This window comes from Telopea speciosissima, chromosome 10 (genome assembly GCF_018873765.1).
Source record: "Telopea speciosissima isolate NSW1024214 ecotype Mountain lineage chromosome 10, Tspe_v1, whole genome shotgun sequence".
NCBI classification, from domain to species: Eukaryota; Viridiplantae; Streptophyta; class Magnoliopsida; order Proteales; family Proteaceae; genus Telopea; species Telopea speciosissima.
The window spans coordinates 796,878-808,395 of NC_057925.1; positions in this window are offsets into that span (position 1 = coordinate 796,878).

The following is an 11,518-nucleotide window of genomic DNA, read 5'->3' on the forward strand; positions in this document are numbered from 1 at the left end:
TCAAGTGCATCAAAAGATGGCCACCGGCCATAAGTCACTCGTCCCGCCAAAGAACACACATCGCAAGAACACTCGGTCCATGCTCCACGATCTCCGGAGCCCACCAATCAACGTAACCAGCCTCAGGAGTCTCGTACTCTGTGCCACTCTGCTCGAATGTACCTGCATCAACTAAAAAATATGTTTCCTCGAGGAGTGAGCTCCAACTGAGCCCAATGAGTGGCTAAGCCACAAAGCATACACAATAATAATAATGAATGGGGTTGACTGCAAACCATACATGATGGACGGATACCAAGGTGTCCCATACCACCAAGGTAGACCGTACATCACATACAATTTACAATCATGCTACATGAATGAATGATGATGTATAGTTTTATTGTTATCCACCTAACACACAACTAAGTCAAGTATAGTACTATAGCAACACCTTAGGTAGCATCCCGACATCGGTACCATAAACGGATGGTATACCGCGATGACAAACCCGAGTCGCACCGAAGCCTCTTGCACGGTCTCCACCAAGAGATATACGTAAACCCCCGAGTCAAATCCCGTCCCGGCGTTCGGCCCAAAATACGATTGGCGCCCGAACTTCCCGAGTGGGAATACCCGAATAACGGTCGAAACTCACGGATTTGACCGACACCTAACCCCCTGTCGGTAAGGGTCATAGTACTGGGTAAACATTTATCCTAGCCAGCATTCACCTATTGTATGAGTGAGGTACGCATGTGCATAGGCCAGAGGCCGAGTCCATAGATACTGAAATACGGTCGGCCGGCTATCCTCTCGCCCCTCTAGCCCATACGTACATATACAAGTACGAGATGTGAATACCGAAGGCAGTCGATCGGTCACCATCCCGTTTCCACCTAATGCAATGGACAACTCTAATGCAATTTCAAGTACGACAATGTCAAGCCCAAGACCCACCGGCACTTGATCCCGCTCGAAGCCCTAGATCTACATGCCATGAGTGAGTCCATATTATGGAATCCTCGGTCCAGCACCAACCGGCACCCGAGTCCCATAACTAAATCCAACACCATTCGCACCATAGTGCAGTAAAATAAATAATATCGCAAGACAAGAATGTAAAGTCCTATCAACATCTAAACATTTATATCGTCATATATCTTACTAATAATTATATATTATAGCACACATGCATGAATGACATTCGCAAGACACGACACACAAACATTCCATAAATTAAGATGTTTGCTTAACTCACTCACTTGATTCTCAGTCAATCGTCAGTACGGAGCTCTTCAAATCGGCGTTCGATGCCAAGTACACTGTCCCACGTACTAATACGCCCCCGAGCCGGGTCAGTCAACCTAAAGAGAGTGTACAACGTGGGGAGAGATTAGTGCCTTAGGGTTAGAAGAGTTGAGCCCCATAAGTTATCAAACAAGGCTAAAATAGGGGACCGGCACATACAGTAAGGCTATATCATGTGCCTGTCCCTCTCGGACTTTCCCACGGGCAGATCTAGGTTCTCAGGGACTGGCACTTGCATGTGCCTGTCCATGTGCCTGTCCCTCTCAGACCTCCCACCGGCAGATCTTTCTCAGGGACTGGCACTTGCATGTGCCTGTCCATGTGCCTGTCCATGTGCCTGTCCCTCTCGGACTTCCCACCGGCAGATCTAGTTTCTCAGGGACAGGCACTTGCATGTGCCTGTCCATGTGCCAGTCTTGCTGTTCATGCCATTCCGAGAATGGTTTTGCAACCCCAAAGTCTTGGGCTAAAATGGGATATTCTTAGGGATTTTTAGGGGTCTCTTTGGCCATGAGAACAACTCCAACCAAGGTGCCATAGCATACACCCAACATGGGTTTGTAAACCCCATGATCGATTAGGTTTTCTTCCATTAAAATACATATGGAAAGAAAACTCATGGGTTTGGGTATTGGGGTTTTGAAAGGGGCTTTAATCAAAGTTATTTAACAACCCACAAACCACACCTCTATGGTCTTCCATGAGGGTTGGTGAAACCCATAAATGGAGGTAAATCCCCAACTTAGGGTTCATAAATGGAGAAAGGGTGAAAGGGGGTTCAAGGTAGGATTAGGTGTCTTTATAACTAAGCTTCAAAGATTAGCCATTAATGGCCTTTCCATTAGGGTAGATGAAGCACTCATGGCTCATAAGTCCAAACCCTAGGTCTATAAATTAGGAAGTGAGAGAGAGAGAGAGAGAGAGAGAGAGAGAATGCTCACCAATGTAGGAGAGTAAGCTTGGGTTCCACCTCTCTTCCTTCTTCTTCTTCTTCTTTCGTTCCTTCTTCCTTCTTCTTCTTCTTCTTTTTCTTCTTCTTCTTTCTTTCCTTCTCTCCTTTCCTCTCCACGATTTAGGTTTTCTATTGTGAGGTGAATAGTGGATTGACCCCTATTTACCTCACTTTAGTCTTAAGTCATGTTTGGTTGTCTTAGGTCTTTAGGTCCATTTTAAGTTATTGGGCCCATTATACTACTAGGCCCATAATATGATTAGAAGGAACATCAGGTCCTAAGCCCATTCTAGTATTTATACTCATGAGTTATTAGGATATTAACTTACTCCTAATCATCTATAAGTGGGAACGGGTACACCGGACGAGGGCCGGGCGGATCCTCGAAATAAGGAAATGCTAGGAATGCACCCTCGAAGACAAACTTTCCCCTATCTCTGTCGATGTACCTATCCTCGACGACTTCTCTAGAGTCACGGTCAACAATCTTGTGGGATGGCTTGAGTATCATGGTCCACAGTTCACGAGCGTACTCCGCTTCCGATTCTACATAAAAGGTTTAAACCAGACCGGTGGTCAGACCGAGTTTTAAACCGGGTTTTGGGCACGGATTTAACATAAGTATCCATTGTCTGTATGTTTTTAGACTGATCAAGTTATCTTGATGTTTGTAGGTAGGATAACATTGCATAATTGTGGAATTCTCTAGATTGTGTGACAATTATATTGTGGAACATTCTGTCATAGGTAACCATTGCCGAATTGTTTCGAACGTAAATGTATGATAAATTTACAAGCAGAACTAGAATAATTATTATTTATTATGTGCAGTTGTTTATCTCTTTACTTTAAGAGGTAAGCATATAGATTATGTATTTGTCTTTTTGAGCTACGCATTAATTTATTTATTTGTGTCCACAAATTAAGAATTTAGTCATCATGGATTATGCTACTATTTACGATGACTGTTCAATTCAATGTTCTATTGTTGGCACCAAAGCGATTTTCGGATCAAGTATCGTTATAAGTGATAAGGATGTAGTTTCCTAACTATTTTAGTTATTTCTTACCTTCCTTTTGCTTATCTTGGGATTTACCTGTTTGGTACAGATGGAACCACATAAATTTCTTTATAATGTCATCGACAGATATTATTTGACATGATCTCTCTCAAAGCACAGGCATAGACATGTGGTTTTCAAGATTGAGTTCTGCAGGGAGAAGAATGAAATGATTTTGGGGTTTAAGTGTATGGCAAAAAAAGCTCTCATGAGACGATGAGTTGAGAGATTCTTTCTATTTTGGAATACAGATTGCTATTTTACACAATTTAATTTCTAAGTGAATCAACTTTAAAAAATTTTTGTATTTTTTTTATATTTTTATAATTTCTAAAGTGCCATAACTGGGGTAAAATGGAAAAATTACCAAATCTAGGTTTTGAAGCTGAATACCAATTGAAATGAATTAGCTTTGAAAAATCCCTCATCGAAAACAGATTTACGCAACCAGACACACACCTATGGAATACCCATTGTTGTAGGATCGTCGGCTCTGATTCCAATTGATATAGGAGAACATGCATTGATATCCACCTAAAAGACAAGGATGTCATTTCATGGTGCTCTTACATGAATGTATATGAAAGGGCTGACACATTACATGAGTACATACAAGAAAATACTTCAAAATTTGTAATTCGAAGTTTTTTCAATCAGACACCAATGTTTCTTTCTACACATCTACAAAATTTATGCAGGTTATTTTCCTTATGTCTATGTTTTGTCTTTTATATCTAAATTTTGTATTTCTAAATTGTATTAATTTTAAGTGTTATTAATATTGTAGGTAAATATTTGAAAGCATACTCCATTTATACAAGCATGGATTGAAATATAATGATGAACTCATCAACAACATAGTGATTACATGTTGATGACATGTCATGTAAGTTTGTTTGTCTACTGAAAGATAATCATGGTATGTATATAACGTGAGCATTAGTATTTGTTTAATAGTATTTATTATATATTTTAATAATTTTTTATATTATTTTATTTGAAGTATATTAAATGAAGAAGAAAAGAGTGCGAAGTTTCAGCAACACTTGGATGCGTTACATGCATTCATTATTAAATAATCACCTGATACAAGAACTTTTATTGATTTTAAGAACCTGTGCACTGAAACGTAAGAATTGGATAAAATAAATATTAGTTTTAATTTATTTATAACATTTATTTTATTTAAATTATATTTTGACTTTGATATTAATATTACTGGAAAACAATCAAATAGTTTCTTGAACATTTGTTCTTTTGGAACAATGATCGAAAGAGTTCTTATCTACAACAATTGGACTACCAGATAGTATTGTATTCTAGTCAGGTTGAGGGTACTTTAAATAAATCTATTAATACCACAAATTGACATTGACAATTTGATCATCAACCTATTATAGTACTAAATTGATAGGTAATAGAAATCTCCCTCTTTACTCTCTCTGTTTGCTAAATAAAAATTATTGTTAATAAATAACAATTTTATATATACGTTCATGACAGTTGATGAGAACAATGAGTACCCGAGAATTGATCATGTAGTACGTTTTTTGAGAAACATGCTAGTATCTATATGTGTGTATGTGTGTGTGTGCGTGTGTGTGTGTTTAGACTTAACATAATGGCTAATTCCAAAGCAAGAGAGAAACGCTTCAAAGCAAAGGGAAAAACAAAAAGTAAGAGAGAGACAAGATGAATGAATAGTGAAGGATGGAAGGAAAAAAAAGGAAGATATGGACAAAAAGAAAGGAAAACAAAAAAGAAAATGCAAAAAGTGTAGCGGGAGGGATTAGAACCCTCCACCTCTCCCACTTCACTAAAAGTTTCACAGGAACATACTCCGAGAGAGCCTATTTATGTCAAGCCCTTCACTGATACAAAGACAGGAAAACTATTCTCTTGAACACTCCATTCCAAGAGAGTGGGGACCAAGTTATAAACCAAAATTATATCGATCAATCGTGGGCCACCACGTGTCCTGACCCAAGAGGGAAGACCATCTCCAGCCCGGCCACCTTACGCCTCACTTGATTGACCCAGAACATAAAAAACCAACAAAAACGTCTAAGGTCCAAGACTAAGTACTACACGCAAGCTACTAACATCACCGACGAGATATACATCACCTCATCAGTTGAAGGTACCACCTACTCGAGGTAAAATTTCAGACAAACTCATGCACCAAGGACCTTATCCAATATATAAGGGCGCATGCATGTCTATCTACCGAGAACATCTTCCCTATTGGGACTCTACCTCCCATGGGGGAGCAACCAACCAAGAGATGAATCCTACCAACTAGGAACGTCTATCTACTACGAGGACTACTCATTACCAACTGGGACTCTCCACACCGTCTCACTCCATTATAAATTTCAAGGTACTCTACCCCATTAACCCATCTTGAATTCTAACTATTTATCTGTTTATTTAGAGAGATCTAACTTAGGCATCGGAGAGTCCTAAGATGAAACCACACCGGTTCTCCTTTGTCACAAAGGTCCTTTTGCAAATTGCGGCACTCGAAGGGACTACTAGGCGATTCCTTGACACAACAAGATTGATCAAGTTGTCTTGATACTTATAGGTAGAACCACATTGTATAACTGAGAGATTCTCTAGATTGGGTGACAATTGTATTGTGAGACATTTTGTCATAAATATCCATTGCCTGTATGTTTTTAGACTGATCAAGTTGTCCTGATGCTTGTAGGTAAGATCACATTGCATAATTAGGGAATTCTCTAGATTATGTGACAATTGTATTGTGGAACATTCTGTCATAGGTAACCATTGTCGAACTCGTTCGAACGTAAAGGTATGGTAGATTTACAAACATAACTAGAATAATGATTATTTACTGTATGTAGTTGTTTATCTCTTTACTTTAAAAGATAAGTATATAGATTATGTATTTGTCTTTTCGAGTTACGCATTAATTTATTTATTTGTGTTTACAGATTGAAAATTCAATCATCATGGATTATGCTACTATTTGCGATGATTGTTCAACTCAACCTTCTATTGTTGACACCAAAGCAATTTTCAGATCGGGTGTCATTATAAATGATAAGGATAAGGGTGTCAATTTGAAATCGTAACCGTATACCGAAATCGAAACCACCAGTGTACATTGCAAAAATGGTACGGTACAGTATGATCAAATGGTATTGACCATAGTACGGTACTGTATCGGTATTAGATACAATACTGTTGGTATATACCGAAACCGTGCCGTTTAAAAGGTATATTTGTAAAATTAAATAAATGTAAAAGCAGCCGAGTGATTTGACCACACAGTTTGAATTTTAAACCATAAAGAAATTATATCCAGCCTGACCCTTTATTGTCAGACTGTCACATGTACATCTATTAAATGATTTTGTACATAAAACAATAAACCATCTTTTTGACTTTTTCTGTCAGACTGTTAATGTTAATTTGTCATTAATAACTAAACTGTCACGGATCCCCTTGCATTTTTACTACTTGCATCATTTTAAATACATTCAAATCTTAAACTTCACACACCACATACCGTTTTTCATACCGAACCAATACCATTTTTTATACCATTTTCTTACCGTACCGTAATGGTACGATTGTGGTATTGAAAATAGGGTTCTTAAATAGTACGGTACGATATCGGTATTAAGTACCTATTTTTTGTACCATACCAAAATCGTACTGTATTATCAAAATCGTATCGATTGACAAGCTTAGATAAGGAGATAGTTTCCTAATTATTTTACTTATTTCTTACATTGCTTTTGTTTATCTTTGGATTTACCTGTTTGATACAGGTGAGACCATATAAATTTCTTTACGATGTCATCGACAGATATTATCTGACATGATCTCTCTCAAAGCTCAGGCATAGACATGTGGTTTTCAAGATTGGATTCTACAGAAAAAAGAACGAAATGATTTTGGTGTTTGAGTGTATGGCAAAAAGAGCTCTCGTGAGACGATTAGTTGAGGGATTCTTTCTGTTTTAAAATACGGAGTACTATTTTACACAACTCAATTTCTAAGTGAATCGACTTTAAAATTTTTTTGTATTTTTTTTGTATTTTTTTAATTTATAAAGTGTAATAACTAGGGTAAAATGGGAAAATTGCCAAATCTAGGTTTTGAAGCTGAATACCAATTATAGTGAATCGACTTTGAAAAATCCTTCATCGGAGACAGATTTACGTAACCAAACACACACCGGTGGAATACTCATTGTTGTAGGATAGTCGGCTCTGATACCAATCGATATAGGAAAACATATATTGATATCCACCTAAGAGACAAAGGCGTCATTTCATGATGCCCTGTGAGAGGGAGTATGAGATATATATGTGTGTGTGTGTTTAGATTGATCAAGTTGTCTTGATGCTTATAGGTATAACCATATTGTATAATTGAGGGATTCTCTAGATTGGGTGACAATTGTATTGTGGGACATTCCATCATAAGTATCCATTGCTTGTATTTTTTAGACTGATCAAATTGTCTTGATGCTTATAGGTAAGATCACATTGCATAATTAGGGAATTCTTTAGATTAGGTGACAATTTTATTGTGGAACATTCTTTCATAGGTAACCATTGCCGAATTTACTCGAACGTAAAGGTATGGTAAATTTACAAACAGAACTAGTTTAATGATTATTTACTGTGTGTAGTTGTTTATCTCTTTACTTTAAGAAATAAGTATATATATTATGCATTTGTTTTTTTGAGCTACGTATTAATTTATTTATTTGTGTCTACAGATTGATAATTCAGTCATCATGGATTATGCTATTATTTGCGATGACTGTTCAATTCAACGTTCTATTGTTAACAACAAAGCGGTTTTTGGATCGAGTGTTTATAAATGATAAAGAGATTGTTTCCTAATTATTTTACTTATTTCTTACATTGTTTTTGCTTATCTTTAGATTTACCTTTCTGGTACAAGTGGGATCATATAAATTTTTTTTTTATGTCATCGACAAATATTATCTGTCATGATCTCTCTCAAAGCTCAAGTATAGACATGTGATTTTCAAGATTGGGTTCTGCAAAAAAAAGAATGAAATGATTTTGGTGTTTGAGTGTATGGCAAAGAGAGCTCTCACGAGACGATGAGTTAAGGGATTCTTTTTGTTTTAGAATACAGATTACTATTTTACACAACTCAATTTCTAAGTGAATCTACTTTGAATTTTTTTTGCATTTTTTGGTATTTTTATAATTTCAAAATGCAATAAGTGGTGTAAAATAGGAAAATTATCAAATCTAAGTTTTGAAGCTGAATACCAATTGAAGTGAATCGGCTTTGAAAAATCACTCATCGGAGACAGATTTACGCAATGAAGCACACACCGGTGGAATACCCATTATTGTAGAATCGTCGACTTTGATACCAATTGATATAGGAGAGCATGCATTGGTATCCACCTAAGAGACAATAACGTCATTTCATGGTGCCCTGTGAGAGGGAGTAGGGATACATATATATGTGTGTATGTATGTTTAGACTGATCAAGTTGTCTTGATGCTTGTAGGTAGAACCACATTGCATAATTGAAAGATTCTCTAGATTGGGTGAGAATTTTATTGTGGGACATTCTGTCATAAGTATCCATTGCTTGTATGTTTTTAAACTGATCAAGTTGTCTTGATGCTTGTCAATAAGACCACATTGTATAATTGGGGAATTCTTTAGATTATGTGACAATTGTATTGTGGAACATTCAGTCATAGGTAACCATTGTCGAATTGATTCGAATGTAAAGGTATGGTAAATTTAAAAGCAGAACTAGAATAATAATTATTTACTGTGTGTAGTTATTTATCTCTTTACTTTAAGAGGTAAGTATATAAATTATATATTTGTCTTTTTAAGTTATGCATTAATTTATTTATTTGTGTTTACAGATTAAGAATTCAATCATCCTGGATCATCTTACTATTTGCGATGACTGTTCAATTCAACATTCTATTGTTGACACCAAAGCGATTTTCAGATCGAGTGTCGTTATAAATGATAAGGAGATAGTTTCCTAATTATTTTACTTATTTCTTACCTTGCTTTTGTTTATCTTTGGATTTACCTATTTGGTACAAGTGGAACCATATAAATTTCTTTATGATGTCATCGACAGATATTATTTGACATGATCTCTCTCAAAGCTCAGGCATAAACAACTCAATTTTTATGTGAATCGACTTTGAAATTTTTTTTACATTTTTTTGGTATTTTTATAATTTCTAAAGTGACATAACTGGGATAAAAGGAAAAAATTATCAAAAGTAGATTTTGAAGTTGAATTGACTCAATAAAATCACAGACTCACATACTTTGATAGGGGGTTGGGAACATTGTGTTAGTTGGAGGAATTTAACCTCCATCTTCTATTTCAGCCTAGTCAAAAAATACTAGTCTAGAAAAGCTTCTGTAAATCTGGATACATAGGGTGGGGATTAGTTACGATGTGTGAAATAGGGATATGATATGTGATTTGGAAGGTGATGACCCCTGTGGGATTGGGGTTATTGAAAATGTTGAGGCTAATAATTACAACACTGACCTTGAAACATATTATAAATTTATAAAAAAAAATACCTCATCAAAGATAGATTTACCCAACCAAACACACACTGATGGAGTACCTATGATTGTAGGATCGTCAGTTCTGACACCAATTGATATGTGCACGAATAATTTAAAATAAAAGAAAGAAATAGAAAGAGATAATAATGAAATAGTTCTTTTGAATGAAACAACATCCAATAGGATAAATTTCTATTCATATCAAACCTCATTTACCATTATAATTTAGAGATATTTAAATACCTACGTGTAACCAATGCCACACAACAACCAAATCCCTATTCGACAACCCACTTCCTACAACATCGAACCCAAGGGTTTATTATCGGTTACGCTACTTACTTAACTTACAAATACTCCTCAATCCCCACTCTCGTACAAGTTATAACTTAACCAGATTAAACCGAATTAACCAACCATCCATGATAATATTAATTCAAACCTATAAGACTCTCTTCCACACACAAAACTCACAGAAACTCACTCATAAAGATTAAGGACTGTCATGTATGTGACATTCTTTTTTCCTTCAAAGAACCTTGTCCTCAAGGTTCAATCTGTAACAGTTAAATGGTGGTGGCCAACCCACTTCCTTGCCTTGCCTAAACTTGTCTCCGATGAGGGTTTGTATATTACGTGGCTACGGTTCTCACGTTAGAGGTATACTGTATATCCCACATTGTTTACCTTATAAATTGATTAATAATTCATAAAAAATAAAAATAAAAACCCTCCTTGAAACAGCTTCCTTCTTCTTCACTTGCTCCAAAACTCATATTTAGCTAACATGGATCCCCAGGAAAATCCTAATATGTTTTGCAACTTATTTCCCCCAGAGGTTGTGGAAGCCAAATTTTACGTGATGTTCGCTTTGAATGGATTTTGAATGCTACTGTCCGAGTTCAAGTCCCCCGATCATGGAGTGCTAGCGAACGTAGAGGAAGTACTTAATCTCATAAAAGACTACCAACTTAATAAGTTACATAACCACCCTGATCTCACTATATCTCATCCATTTAACGATGACCCCAACATACATGCCATGATTACCATTCTCATTCGTCAGCTCTTCATCTGAAATATTCATTGTTTCGCCATCTGAGATCATATTCATCTTATTAACCAAAATAATCTCAAGAGTACGTTTACTACTTATGTTAAAGAATAATACAATAATTTTGTTATGAAAAAACCTGTGGGAGACGGACATGGAGGTTACCATATTCATCCTTCCTATTGCTGAATGGCCTGACCTTCTTCTGTTTCCGTTCAACTGTGCGAACTCCGATTCCTTAATGCTTCAAGAGTTTGCTATTGTAATGTTTGCAAAGTTATCGTAGCACATCGTGGAAACCCTTATTCCCTATCTCAATGCTCTACATCAGGTCCTTCTAGGGTGACTGGCTTCTGATCATTCGATTTTTTTTTATAGCTGCACTACAGCCTTCTGTTAAGCTCATAATATTCCTCCACAACCCTTTGGAGATTGAACAGTGTCACGATCTAGTTCCCGCGATAAATCACATTCTAACTCGATCAGTGGAACCTACTAACTCAGAGTGGGCTCAACGAGTTCTAGAGTTGTTTCTTGAGTTGGTTGAAACAGATTTCATGCCAAAGCACCTGA